Source organism: Pan paniscus, chromosome 6 (genome assembly GCF_029289425.2).
Source record: "Pan paniscus chromosome 6, NHGRI_mPanPan1-v2.0_pri, whole genome shotgun sequence".
NCBI lineage: Eukaryota > Metazoa > Chordata > Mammalia > Primates > Hominidae > Pan > Pan paniscus.
In genome coordinates, this window is record NC_073255.2 from 194307423 (window position 1) to 194322335 (window position 14913).

Below are 14913 nucleotides of genomic sequence, written 5' to 3' on the forward strand. Positions count from 1 at the left end.
TGCAAGGTCCTCGGACTGCCTCCCCCCCAGACTTCTTCCACAGGAAATGAAAGTGCATGTCCAGCTCATTTAAGCCACTTTTATTTTTTATTTTCTGTCACACTCAGGCACACTAATCTTGACTGATACACACGTGTTTGCCAGTGAACAGATTATCCTCTCAAAAGTGTCAAAATGCCACGTCAGTGTATGAATCACACCTTTGAACAATGAAGGCTCCCATGTTAAGAGGATGAGTGAGCTCTGCTGCCTGGACCACTGCCCTCCACGTTTGTTCATGTCTGAGTTCACACCTGGGGCTCGCACAGGTATCTCTCTCGAGGCAGACCTCAGGCGCCTTCTCTGCAGATCTGAGAAAACCTGGCTGGATCCCAGGGGAGCAGCAGCGCTGGCCCCAGCCCCATTCAGCTTCCACCACTCAGCTTCTCTGCCGAGCTCCCAGGCACTGTTCTGGAGACCTCAAGGCTCCAGGAGACAAAAAGTAGCATCACTGTAGAGAGCTTCTGGATGTCTGTGGCTTAGGGGTGCTTGAAAAGTTACAGATGCTCTTTTGTACACTGAGTCAAGGCTTTGGAGAAGCACAAGTGCTTTATTTGCCACTTTCGCCTTGCTCCCCCATGCGTATAAGGGGTCAGGCAATCCCCTCTCCTCAAGCCACCACCAGTAAATAGAACGGCAGCACGACCGTGATCACCACAGTCATCACAACAAGCGCCATTTCCATGCGTGCTGTGCTGAGATGACAACACAACTGTGATGACCACAATCATCACAACGAGCACCATTTCCATGTGTGCTGTGCAAAGATGGCAGCACGAACATGATCGTCACAATCACGAGTGCCATTTCCAGCGTGCTGTGCAAAGATGGCAGCACGAACACGATCGTCACAATCACGAGCGCCATTTCCACGCGTGCTGTGCAAAGATGGCAGCACGAACACGATCGTCACAATCACGAGTGCCATTTCCACGTGTGCTGTGCAAAGATGGCAGCACGAACACGATCATCACAATCACGAGCGCCATTTCCAGTGTGCTGTGCAAAGATGGCAGCACGAACACGATCGTCACAATCACGAGCGCCATTTCCACGCGTGCTGTGCAAAGATGGCAGCACGAACACGATCGTCACAATCACGAGCGCCATTTCCACGCGTGCTGTGCAAAGATGGCAGCACAAACATGATCGTCACAATCACGAGCGCCATTTCCAACGTGCTGTGCAAAGATGGCAGCACGAACGCGATCGTCACAATCACGAGCGCCATTTCCACGCGTGCTGTGCAAAGATGGCAGCACGAACACGATCGTCACAATCACGAGCGCCATTTCCACGCGTGCTGTGCAAAGATGGCAGCACGAACACGATCGTCACAATCACGAGCGCCATTTCCACGAGTGCTGTGCAAAGATGGCAGCACGAACACGATCGTCACAATCACGAGCGCCATTTCCACGCGTGCTGTGCAAAGATGGCAGCACGAACACGATCGTCACAATCACGAGCGCCATTTCCACGCGTGCTGTGCAAAGATGGCAGCACGAACACGATCGTCACAATCACGAGCGCCATTTCCACGCGTGCTGTGCAAAGATGGCAGCACGAACACGATCGTCACAATCACGAGCGCCATTTCCACGCGTGCTGTGCAAAGATGGCAGCACGAACACGATCGTCACAATCACGAGCGCCATTTCCACGCGTGCTGTGCAAAGATGGCAGCACGAACACGATCGTCACAATCACGAGCGCCATTTCCACGCGTGCTGTGCAAAGATGGCAGCACGAACACGATCGTCACAATCACGAGCGTCATTTCCACGCGTGCTGTGCAAAGATGGCAGCACGAACACGATCGTCACAATCACGAGCGCCATTTCCACGTGTGCTGTGCAAAGATGGCAGCACGAACACGATCGTCACAATCACGAGCGCCATTTCCACACGTGCTGTGCTAAGCTGTATTTCACCCTCACGCCAGGCAACAAGGTGGGCATTACTCTTCCCAGTTCACAGGTGAGGGCCCTGGTAATCTCAGCAGAGCCTGGCGGGGACTTGGGGGTGTCACAGGAGCAAGTGGGAGTCCTGATTGCAGAGGGTGGGGACCACGGCATCCCAGAGGGTGGGCAGAACATGGCTTTAGGATGTCACCGTCCTCCTGTGAGGTCATGGGGCAATGGGGAGCCAGGAAAGGCGCCCATATATCCTCTGCACGGGGCAGCGAATTCATCTGCCCAGGAGCACGACTTATCCCACAAGCACCAGAGGGGTCTATACTGACCCGGCTCCTGCACGGGACCCTCCCAATGTCTTCAAGTTGTCCTGCATCTCCGACCGTGTCCCCAGCAGACACATTGCACTAGAGATGATGCTTCCCTGGTCAAAACACTAGGTTCTCTGGTCCTAACACAACACTGCCAGACATCTGAAGTTACTATATTTTCTAACCAAGCAGACTGGCTATGAGGTTTTCTAACTGAATGTCATCCAAAACCTAACCCTAACTCCTGTATAAGCATTGTTTTCAAACTCATGAAACATCAAAGGCCCTTGTGGTTTTCTGGAGTTTCCATTCTCTAGAGCTTTTCGACAACACCCTGCATTTGGGTTTTCATCCTGAGCCCTCATATTATCTCATTCGATTCCTGCAGCGGTTTTGAGAGGTGGGCACCCATTTATGGATGAAGGAAGCCAGAGACCACAACACAACACAACACAACACAACACAACACAGTGTGGGCCGTGGCCGTCTGGAGGCCAAGCTCGATCAGAATGTCCCTGGGCACTGTCTGGGGGCCTGAGAAAGGGTTTGGGCTGTGTGGGTGGTGGGGGTTGGACCTAAGACCTCCAGTGAGGCGTGATGTCCTCCATTCAATTCACTTATTTCCCCCATGGGGGCTGAGTTGTCCTTCAAACCCAGTGGCCCAGGGAGTGGGCACTGCGTCCACAAAGGACCCCTCCGGCATTTGGGGGAACCCAGTGTGCTCTGCGGATGCTCCTTGAGCGAGGACTGAGGACCAGGTGCTGGGGGGGCCTCAGAGGAGGGCGGTTGGTCGTGTCTCCACTACGACTCACCGTGCTGGGGTGGATGTGGCCCCTGAGCTGCCGGCCCTGCCCTCGCCAGCTGTGATGCTTTGACTCAGGGACGGCCACTGTCTCATGGGCTGTTCCCAGAGTCTCAGTGCCTTCCTCGCGCTGCACGTTTTGATTTTGTTGTTTTTGAAAAGGTAAACATAAAGAAAATGCTTGAAGCCCCAGGACACAGTTGGGTTGACAGGTCTCCTCAAGGCAGCTGCCCTGGAGGGTCCCTCAGACGGCAGCTCGGGGTACAGCTCTGGGCGTCCCCACCGTGGGACCTGCCTGCCTTCACGGCCGTGGAAGTACATTTCGTAAGTTCTGGTTTTCCTCCTTCCTGACATTAATTTTCCCCACATGCAGATGGAGCTGGGACCAGCCTCTGGGTTAAAATTCAGCATCACGTCTTACTCAGAGGAAGATGGTGGGAGGTCCTCATGCTTCTCTGAGTCCCTTCCACGCGTGTGGTCACCACAGTCTCCCTTTTCCAACCTGTCTGGATGCCCCTGCTATAGGCTGTAGACAGATTGTCCACCTTGCTACAGACTGTAGATGCTGAGCTGTGTCTTCACGAGCAACCATAGAAGAGGCCACGTTGACTACAGAGCCCATGGACGGAACAGCATTCGGATACAAGACTTGCCGCCACTTCCGCAAGCCCTCGGCACCCACAGCTGTGCCCCTCAGGGCCACTTCTCTGCCCCAGAGCTATCCGTGTCATCAGCACCAAGACTATATGGTGAAGGAAGAGTCTGGAAAGTGGCAGCAGCTCACAGCAAGACCCTGAGAGACGTCCTGGTTACTGCAGGTATGATCACAGCAAGACCCTGAGAGATGTCCTGGTTACTGCAGGTACAAACAGTCAAATCAAGTATCTGTTTATGAGACATTCAACAAAACCAGGTAAACTGAAATCTATGGCAAAGTACCAACTTCCTGCCAAACAGCTGACAAGTAAGACAGGGTCTGTCTGTGTTGCCGACTCCTGAAAATGCCCACTTTGGCTAAAAAGGTCCAGTAGTGGAGAATTTTAACGATGCCACTCAGTTTTATTTGCGTAACCCCCTATAAAAGTGACCTCCAAGAGCAAGCTGTTTGGAGTCACCAATTCAGGAACGAAGACAGTGTCACTGTTTTCTCCAACTGTATTTCTTTATGCATCATGGTTTTTATACTTTTCTAAGGGAAATTGATGACATCCCCATCTTAAAACCAAACACAATTTGAATTTCAAATGCACTTGGAGTTCTTCCTAGCAGGACATGTCTGCAATGCCAGCGCGGGATGCTCGTGAGCCGTGAGCTTTGATTCTGAAATATGTAATACATTTTTAATAAGGACAACTAAATTTGTTTCCCTAGAAATGTATTTTGAAGAGTCCATAATAAACTGTCTTCTACAATGAGGAGCTATTTAAAGTAAAAAACAAAAAGGCAAGGGTCCCGTTTTGCTGCGAGTGTTGGGGCAGGTGCGATCTGAACACGGTGGCACAAAAGAGATGAGACCTCGCCACTGATCAAACACTGGGCTGGTAAGTAGAAGTCCTTAAAAAAGACGAACATCAAACAGGTCCTCATTTGGGGCGCTCTTTTTGTGGGGTCACCCTGACCGTGAGGCCACAGATGCGGGCCCGTGTGCACCGCAGGCCACACGTGGGGTTAGGTAAGTTTGAAAGTCTGGACAAGGCTGTCATTAAAGGGTGGGTGATGCTAAAGGGCGTGAAAGCCTCTGCTTTCTAGAGGCTCCAGCAAGACTGACACGGAAAAGCTGAGGACGAGGATGTTGGTGAAGACTCCTTACAAAGGCGGAAGGCGCCACACTGTGAACTGAGCCGTCTCTGCAATGGAAGGACAGAGCATGACCGTGCACCCACCTGCTGAGAGCCCAAGTGGCTGCCCCAGCACCACCCCGTCCAGAGGGCCGGGAGAGCAGCCGCATTGAAGGTCGCTCCAGGAAAAGCCCTGGCCCGACTCCTCAGGCATGATGGCACAGATGTTGACTTGGCGGCAACACGTTTGTCCCTGGGCAAACTCTGTTTCACCCTGAATCTCATGATGGTGATGTCTCCTCTGCCCCATGGCAGCTGCCTGCCCTCCGCCTCTGCAGTGGCAGCTCCACCTGTCTGTGGGCCGTGCTTCTAGCTGCACTGTCCCTCCGTGCTTCCAAAGACATTGTGTCCTGGTCACCAGAACTCCTGGTCTGCAGTATCCTCTCTCCCCCGTGTTACCACCCCCTCCTGCCCCACCCTCCCTCCCACTGTCCTTTCTGGATGGTGTCCTTGACCTCCTGTCTTCCTGCACTTGGTCCCATGGGAAGTGCCAACCCTGGAAGAAAGGAGGGGCTGGCTTCTCTGTGCCTGCTCACTGGCAGCTGAGCACCCCCAGGGGCATCTGGGGTCCCTGAATTCACAGTCCTCATCCTCAGACTCAGGGGCATCCAGCCCACCCTTCTTGCCTACTCAGCCCTTAAAAAGAGGCACATGGTAAAAGGCTGCTGGTAACAAGATACCCCTAAGTTCTCAAGGTATCATCCTGCAAATCACTGATGAATTACCAAGGGAAGAATTTACCTTTACAATGGAGTGATGTGGCAGGTGCCTCTTTTGCCAAAGCGACTGCACTTGGCATTGTCCCAGCAGGGAGGGGCTGGCCGTGCACCCGCTGTGGCCGGAGGCACACACATCACCACGCGGGGAGGGGCTGACTGTGCACCTGCTGTGGCCGGAGGCACACACATTCCCACGCGGGGAGGGGCTGACGGTGCACCTGCTGTGGCCAGAGGCACACACATCACCACGCGGGGACGGGCTGACTGTGCACCTGCTGTGGCCGGAGGCACACACATTCCCATGCGGGGAGGGGCTGACCGTGCACCTGCTGTGGCCGGAGGCACACACATCACCATGCGGGGAGGGGCTGACCGTGCACCTGCTGTGGCCGGAGGCACACACATCGCCACGCGGGGAGGGGCTGACCGTGCACCCACTGCTGCCGGAGGCACACACATCGCCACGCGGGGAGGGGCTGACCGTGCACCTGCTGTGGCCGGAGGCACACACATCACCACGCGGGGAGGGGCTGACTGTGCACCTGCTGTGGCCGGAGGCACACACATTCCCACGCGGGGAGGGGCTGACCGTGCACCTGCTGTGGCTGGAGGCACACACATCACCACGCGGGGAGGGGCTGACTGTGCACCTGCTGTGGCCGGAGGCACACACATTCCCACGCGGGGAGGGGCTGACCGTGCACCTGCTGTGGCCGGAGGCACACACATTCCCACGCGGGGAGGGGCTGACCGTGCACCTGCTGTGGCTGGAGGCACACACATCACCACGTGGGGAGGGGCTGACCGTGCACCTGCTGTGGCTGGAGGCACACACATCGCCACGCGGGGAGGGGCTGACCGTGCACCCACTGCTGCCGGAGGCACACACATCGCCACATGCTGAAGACCTGCATCTGAATCTAGTAGTGTGGGGCAATCCAACAGGCCCAGGCCACAGGATATCCCACAGGACAAGCCTGGTTTCTCTAACAATTGCAATGCTAGAAAAGACCAAAACTAAAATGTAAAGGTAAAAGTATTCTAGAACAAAGAAAATCTGAGCTGTCACAAGAAAACACAGCATTCACCCTTGATTGGAATCTGGATTAAAACTAAACAGCTAGCTATTGGGACAACGGGAAAACTGGCCACAAACGAACGTGTGCTAAGTAACGTCACTGCTTCCAGGCTGCACGCTGGGGGATGATGCAGACACTCCCTTTTCTGCACCTCACGGGGAAGTTTTGTGATGTCTGCAGCAACCTTTGTGACTTCCATCCAGACACACAGGTAAATGACAGAGTTGCAGGCATGACTGAGAGCTCAAAGTTGGTGACTCTGGAGGAAGAGGGTGCAGGTGCTCATTTTACTCTTCTTTCAACTTGTTTGACAGTGTGGAGTTTGCAAAATAAAATTCTGGGATAAAGGGAGAAGCACAGGAAGAGGGACTCCTTGCTGTGAGCCCAGCTCTGGGGAGGAACCGCTCGGGCCCTGCAGCATCTTACAAGGGGTGCAGGGAAGTCCAGAGACAGAAGCCCCCATGGTGCAGGCCTGTCCCAGCGACCTGTAGCCTCACCCAGCACTGCGGCCACTCCTCCTCCAGGTGTCCCGCCATGTGCAGCCGTGAATATCCTGTAGTCTAAGCCTTCTCTCGTTGGGGTTTTCTGTGATTTCTTCCCGAAGCATCTTAACTGATGCGGGTTCTGTGTCCAGGGAAGAGCAGGGCAGGGCTGGGTGCATTTGGAGTTGCCCTGGGGCTGGGGCTGGGAGACGGGGCTGCCCTCCCCATCCCTGTCCAGGACCCCTCTCACCCTGCAGCACGGAGCAGGGTGAGGCAGGGAAGAGGAGGAGCAGAGGAGTGGCTGGGAGGGTCTCAGTGAGCATTTCAGAGCCATCTCCACCTGTCAGAATGAGCAGGAAGACATCCAACCCATATTGGGAGTCTACGCAGGTGTTCTGCACTGAGCTCCCCTCTACTTCGGGCCTGCGAGAAGCAGGGAAGGTACAGGCTGCCGTCTCCCTCCCCCAGGCAGCTGAGGCTGTCCTCACACCAGCACAGCCCAGTCCTATGACAAGCCTGGCCACGTCAGACCCTCACGAGACATCCCACGAATGGAACCCTAGGCCATAAAATATATGGATATTCCAGGGTTTAATTCATAGCCGTCCTTAAGCTGGGGGAGGGCAGTTATGGAGCTCCAGAGTGGGGTAAGTTGTTGGAAAACGGAAAGAAGTTTGTCCTGGCAGTTGCTTCGTCTGCATGAGGAGTGATGGCTGGGCTGCTGCCCAAGCTGGGTGGGGCTGCTGATGGCCCTGAGGGGTCCTCCCGGAGCACCTGGCACCTCCGCTAATTCTCCGGGGTGGGGGCACTTGCACAACCATGTGATGAATTCTTCAGCAGCGCCCGGAAGCTCAGAGGACGTGAGAGGTGGCACCAAGGCTGCGGCAGCCGCTCAGCCGGTCTCGCAGGCTCAGGACTCGAGCTCTGTGTTAAGCCGCACTACCACTGTGATTGGCACCAGGCTCGATGCTGCATCTCAGGCTCTGTTTCATAAACAGGAGGATTATTTCAGACCGATCAGAGGCGGCTGCATTCTGCAAATTACCGTGTGCTGTGGCTGCGTTCACACATTGCCAAGTGGCTCCCCCGACAGGCGGCACTAATCCACGTTGGTCTGTTCAGGAAGGTTGCCTTTGTAAACTGGAGACAGAATACTTTTGTTTTTATTTTAAACATACATTTGAGAAGGTGGAAGTCAAGAAATGTAGCGGTTCTGTTGAGTTCAAAGAGAAACACAGGATTCCTAAGTTTCACCCACGCTTCGCCTGACTGACCAACACACTGAAGCTCCCTTCAAACCCAGAGACTTACTGCACTTGCTTCTGGATGCCACAAAAATTGCTGTTAAAAAGAAAAAAAGAAATGGAAACACGAAGGAGCTGCACGTGTGGGGGAGGTGAGGGTGAGAAGGAAGGAAAGGCACAATCTGTCACAGTTTCCAAACACGTATGCTTCGCGTGGGAATCTGGGGTTGATTCAAAGGCTGAATGGATCTTCAGTCACTGGAAGGCTTGGCCCAAAATATTTCAGTATATGGAGCAGTTCTCTTCCTTCTAGTAGCAAAAGCAACAGCAGAGAGTGACTGGATTTGTGATCAGAATGGGGACAGTGGGAAAATTTACCAAACCAATTTACTCAATGGAGAAAATAGCCAACTGGTCAAAGAACTGTGATGAGATGGCGGGATTCTCCAGGAGGTGCGTGATGTGGCCGGCGCCCATCCATCCTGTATGATGATAAACTCATCCAGGAGCGAGATGTGGCCGGTGCCCATCCATCCCATATGATCGTAAACTCGTTCAGGAAGTGTGTGACGTGGCCGGTGCCCATCCATCCCATATGATCGTAAACTCGTTCAGGAAGTGTGTGATGTGGCCAGCGCCCATCCATCCTGTATGACGATAAACTCGTCCAGGAGCGAGATGTGGCCGGTGCCCATCCATCCTGTATGATGGTAAACTCGTCCAGGAAGTGTGTGATGTGGCCGGCGCCCATCCATCCTGTATGATCGTAAACTCGTTCAGGAAGTATGCGACGTGGCCAGCGCCCATCCATCCTGTATGATGGTGAACTTGTCCAGGAGCGAGATGTGGCCGGTGCCCATCCATCCTGTATGATGGTAAACTCGTCCAGGAAGTGTGTGACGTGGCCGGCGCCCATCCATCCTGTATGACGGTGAACTTGTCCAGGAGCGAGATGTGGCCGGCGCCCATCCATCCTGTATGACGGTGAACTTGTCCAGGAGCGAGATGTGGCTGGCGCCCATCCATCCTGTATGATGGTAAACTCGTCCAGGAAGTGTGTGATGTGGCCGGCGCCCATCCATCCTGTATGACGGTGAACTTGTCCAGGAGCGAGATGTGGCCGGTGCCCATCCATCCCATATGATGGTAAACTCGTCCAGGAAGTATGCGACGTGGCCGGCGCCCATCCATCCTGTATGATGGTGAATTTGTCCAGGAGCGAGATGTGGCCGGTGCCCATCCATCCTGTATGACGGTAAACTTGATGGAGCATAGTTCCGGGAGCAGCTCTCCTGGGTTTTAGGAAATTGGGGAGGGTGTGGAGATGCAGCCGTTAGTACGATGATCTTATCGGCTGCTTCAATTTCCTTCCAGATAAATTTCAATATTTTGCATTTCTTCTGGTCACAACTCTCATCCGTGGACATTTTAGGAGTAACAAGCCGCTCATTTCCATAAATCAGCATTGTGGCTTTCTGAGTCGAATCGGACAGGACGTGGGCAGCTGGCGCTGTTGGTCTCCACTCCTCACTGGGCTGAGGCACACTGAACCCAGAAACCAACACTGCAGCCCCAGATTCTCTCTGACCTGGTGCCGAAAGAAGGAGCTGGCGGATTTCTCCTCTGCCAACATCCTTCGAAACTCTCTGTAGTACTTTCTATCTGCCAATCAATGAGCCAGCAGCACTCCCTGTGATCAATCCATCAATTCCACCCACCAATCAGTGAGCCAGCAGCACTCCCTGTGATCAATCCATCAATTCCACCCACCAATCAGTGAGCCAGCAGCACTCCCTGTGATCAATCCATCAATTCCACCCACCAATCAGTGAGCCAGCAGCACTCCCTGTGATCAATCCATCAATTCCACCCACCAATCAGTGAGCCAGCAGCACTCCCTGTGATCAATCCATCAATTCCACCCACCAGTCAGTGAGCTAGCAGCACTCCCTGTGATCAATCCATCAATTCCACCCACCAATCAGTGAGCTAGCAGCACTCCCTGTGATCAATCCATCAATTCCACCCACCAATTAGTGAGCCAGCAGCACTCCCGGTGATCAATCCATCAATTGATCAGTCGACCCACCTGCTGGCTACCACGGGCACCCAGCGCAGCTGCGCTCACAGGGAAGTCAGGGCGAGCAGGGGGCTCCAGACAGAAACATGGGCGTGCTTGTGTGCGCAGAGTGCACAGCTCGCAGAGGGGAAGCCACGGGGCTGCGGGCCCAGCCTCCAGTGAGCCTGGAGCCGGCCTGCAGGGAGGACCCCAGGCGGGTGTGGGGACCCACCTTAGGAGGACAGATGCACATGAGGCTACGGGGCTTGTTGTCATGAACCCCAAATGTGTTGTCAATAAGAGCACCGGACCCAGCTTTCAATGCTTCTCTTAGCAAAACCGGGGATTTTCCTGCAGCTGTGAACATTGACCTGTCCGCCTACTCCCCGAGCCATAGATCTGGGGAAAGAATGCATGTAGCCAGCTGTGGGTGGTGAATGGAGCTGGGGCAGTGATGAGCTACTTCTTGCCTTTTGTCAGGAAAAGAAGCTGGATAGATTTCTCTTCTCTTCCTTTGAGAATGAGTGAAGAGGGAAGATAAAAGCCAGCAACCAGGGACAGCTGAAAATGTGGTTTCAGTAAGAGACAGGCCACAGCATCCTGAGCCCCCTAGGACAAGCAGACCTTCCAGGAGGATTTCCTAAGGTGGCTGGAAGAGAACTCTGCTACCCTTTCCAAAGAAGATGCAAGACAAACAGCCTCTCTAAAAACAGGAGCAGAAACACACAACACAACAGGAAAAACAGGGTGTCATAAAAACATAACCGTTACCAAGTTATGAAGGCAAAGAGCCGGAACTCGGAGAGATGAGAAATAACTGTGAGGAAATTAAAACTACAATAGCAGAGTTAAAATTCACATTGAGGCGGCAGAGCAGAACTGACTACAGTTCACAACCGAACCCGCAAAGCTCTTCGAGAATCACGAGCAAGGCACAAAAGATGCTAAAAGACGGGATATTAGAGACGTACGGCACAGGAAAGAGACTCGTCCTAAGGATGGGGGAGAGTTTGCGAGAAGAAGCTAGAATGACTAGTAGGAAGAACAGGAAACAGGGATCTGCAGCAATGCCTCGGCTCTCAGGGCGCTCGGGAGGGTGCAGGGGCAAAATTAACAACATAGCGGAAGGGTGCACTGCAAATGCATGGGAAACAATGGCTTATTCAAGAAACTAGAGTTTACTTGGGGGAAGGTCCTAGTTTATCCCTCACTTCACACACATTACAGCCACCAGAAATGATCCAGATACATTAACACATTAATGGAACCATAAAAATAACAAAAGAAAAATTTCTGTTTCACTGATGACAGGATGAGCAAGCACTTTCTAAACACGAGAGCGATTGACAAAATCTTAAAGGAAACGACTGTGCATTTCAATCCACCAGAGCTCAGCCTTTCTGAACTTCAGACAGTACAACAAGCAACGTTAGACCCAGACAAGGCTGGCAGACCATCGGCCAAAAGTAAGAGGCAAAAACAAATATGAAGAGTACTCGTGAGTCTATTTCAGAAAATTCACACTCCCATAGGAAAATTCATGAACAGGTTATCCCAGGAAGCAGAACCAGCAATAATCAAGTATGATAAAATGTTTAAATCTACAATAAATCAAAAACTATAAATTAAACCAATGATAAGATGCTATCATTTGCCCTAAATAATTGCATGCACTTAAATGAAGTCCTAACCCTTGGTGTTAAGTGAGTGGATGATGGCAGGTTTATTGGACTTGCCAGATGCACCTGCATTTGTTGGAGATATTAGTTCAACTGGATAAGAAGAATTGAGGTATTTAGAAGAGCTTGCACCATTTCACATAGTAGTTAGATTTCTAGGAGTGTATCCTAAAGAAACAGTAAGTCACATAGATTGAATGTATGCCTAAGGATATTAATTGCAGCAAGACTTATGATAATGAAATACTAGAAACAAGCTAAATGTTCAACAATAGCACATGGGTTGAAGAACTTACAGCAGAACCACATAAAGACCAAAGTGTTCCTCAGAAGCATATTTTAAAGACAATTTGATAAGGCACACATGCAAACTGAAAAGCAAAATAAAGACACACACACACACACACACATCCTAAAAGAATATCAAATAGTAAGCATTTTCTAAGTTTTCCACGCTAAGTGTTCAATAGACACAAAACAAGTATTTTAACAAAAATATGATTTCCTGACAGATAATATAGAAGAGGTTTGGCCTATGTCACGACCGTGTCCTGGCCTGGACCATTTTTAATTGCTCCAGAGACTTCCAAATTGTGTCACCAAATCTACAACTGTGTGTCCATTCATCCATCCATCCATCCCCCGACCAAACCACCCACTTACTCATCCATCTACCCACCCACCCTGCACTCACCACCACCTGTCCACTCACCACCACCTGTCCACACGTCCGCCCTTCCATGCATCCCTCCATCCACCCACCCATCCACCCACCACCACCTGTCCACACGTCCGCCCTTCCATGCATCCCTCCATCCACCCACCCATCCACCCACCACCACCTGTCCACACGTCCGCCCTTCCATGCATCCCTCCATCCACCCACCCATCCACTCACCACCACCTGTCCACCCACCCACGCATCCACACATCCGCCCTTCCATGTGTCCCTCCACCCATCCACCCACCCATCCACTCACCACCACCTGTCCACCTGCCTGCCCATCCACCCTTCCATGTGTCCATCCATCCACCCACCCATCCACTCACCACCACCTGTCCACCTGCCCACCCATCCACACATCCGCCCTTCCATGTGTCCCTCCATCCACCCACCCATCCACCCACCCATCCACTCACTACCACCTGTCCACCTGCCCATCCATCCACACATCCACCCTTCCATGTGTCCCTCCACCCATCCACCCACCCATCCACTCACCACCACCTGTCCACCCACCTGCCCATCGACATGTCCCTCCATCTACCCACCCACCCAGAGAATTGCTCGCTTGTTGTGTGCTGTGGGCCAGGCTCTGAGGTTTATGGAAGGCTAGGACATAATTAATGCCCATGGGGGATGTAATGTCTGATGGAAGAGGTGGTGGAGGGGGGAGGCTGTTTTGATGCAGAGTCATCCAAGATGGCTCAGAAGGGGCACCATGAGGAGCCAGGGCCACATACCACATTCTGTGCGTGTCCCCAGCACACGCACCCAGGAACACCCTGGGCTTGATAGCCTCTGCTGGGTCGTGCCCTCTTGCTCTGTGCCTGAGTCCTTCGCACTCCTGCCGTCTGCAAGGACACGGTGCATCCAGCCCCCGCAGGGCAGGGCTCACATCCTCCATGACCCTCACAAGGACACAGTGTATCCAGCCTCCGCAGGGCAGGACTCACATCCTCCTTCGCTCCATGACCCTTCCTTGTTGCCGCCACACATCTGTTGCACCTGTTAGACATGGAGCCTTGGACTCAGGGATGGGTCCCGTGGATCTCACAGCCCTGCTGCCCAGCATAGGACACACAAGTGGCTCAGTGGAGTCCGACACTTGCTGAGTGGATGGCAAGGGAGAAAGCTCCTCTCCGCCGTGGCTACTCCAGTTCCTCTCATAGTGGATGGCACAGAGAAAGCTCCTCTCCACCGTGGCTACTCCAGTTCCTCTCATAGTGGATGGCACGGGAGAAAGCTCCTCTCCACTATGCCTACTCCAGTTCCTCTCATAGTGGATGGCACAGGAGAAAGCTCCTCTCCACTATGCGTACTCCAGTTCCTCTCATAGTGGATGGCACGGGAGAAAGCTCCTCTCCACTATGCGTACTCCAGTTCCTCTCATAGTGGATGGCACGGGAGAAAGCTCCTCTCCACTATGCCTACTCCAGTTCCTCTCATAGTGGATGGCACGGGAGAAAGCTCCTCTCTGCCGTGGCTACTCGAGTTCCTCTCATAGTGGATGGCATGGGAGAAAGCTCCTCTCCGCCGTGGCTACTCCAGTTCCTCTCGTAGTGGATGGCACGGGAGAAAGCTCCTCTCCACCGTGGCTACTCCAGTTCCTCTCATGGTGGATGGCACGGGAGAAAGCTCCTCTCTGCCGTGGCTACTCGAGTTCCTCTCATAGTGGATGGCATGGGAGAAAGCTCCTCTCCGCCGTGGCTACTCCAGTTCCTCTCGTAGTGGATGGCACGGGAGAAAGCTCCTCTCCACCGTGGCTACTCCAGTTCCTCTCATGGTGGATGGCACGGGAGAAAGCTCCTCTCTGCCGTGGCTACTCGAGTTCCTCTCATAGTGGATGGCATGGGAGAAAGCTCCTCTCCGCCGTGGCTACTCCAGTTCCTCTCATAGTGGATGGCACGGGAGAAAGCTCCTCTCCACCGTGGCTACTCCAGTTCCTCTCGTCTTCCCGGGGGTGGCTACAGTGTTCTCGTCTTCGTGAAGTTGCCTCTGATTCCATCCTCTAAAAGCCAATG

The 14913-nt window shown here is 53.2% G+C and overlaps 1 protein-coding gene across 9 annotated transcripts in view; it reads right to left on the reverse strand.

Moving 5' to 3' along the window:
- The window catches only part of PTPRN2 (protein tyrosine phosphatase receptor type N2), a 1079664-nt gene that overhangs the window by 319125 nt on the left and 745626 nt on the right, over positions 1-14913 (reverse strand). The gene's annotated exons all lie outside the window — the stretch shown is intronic.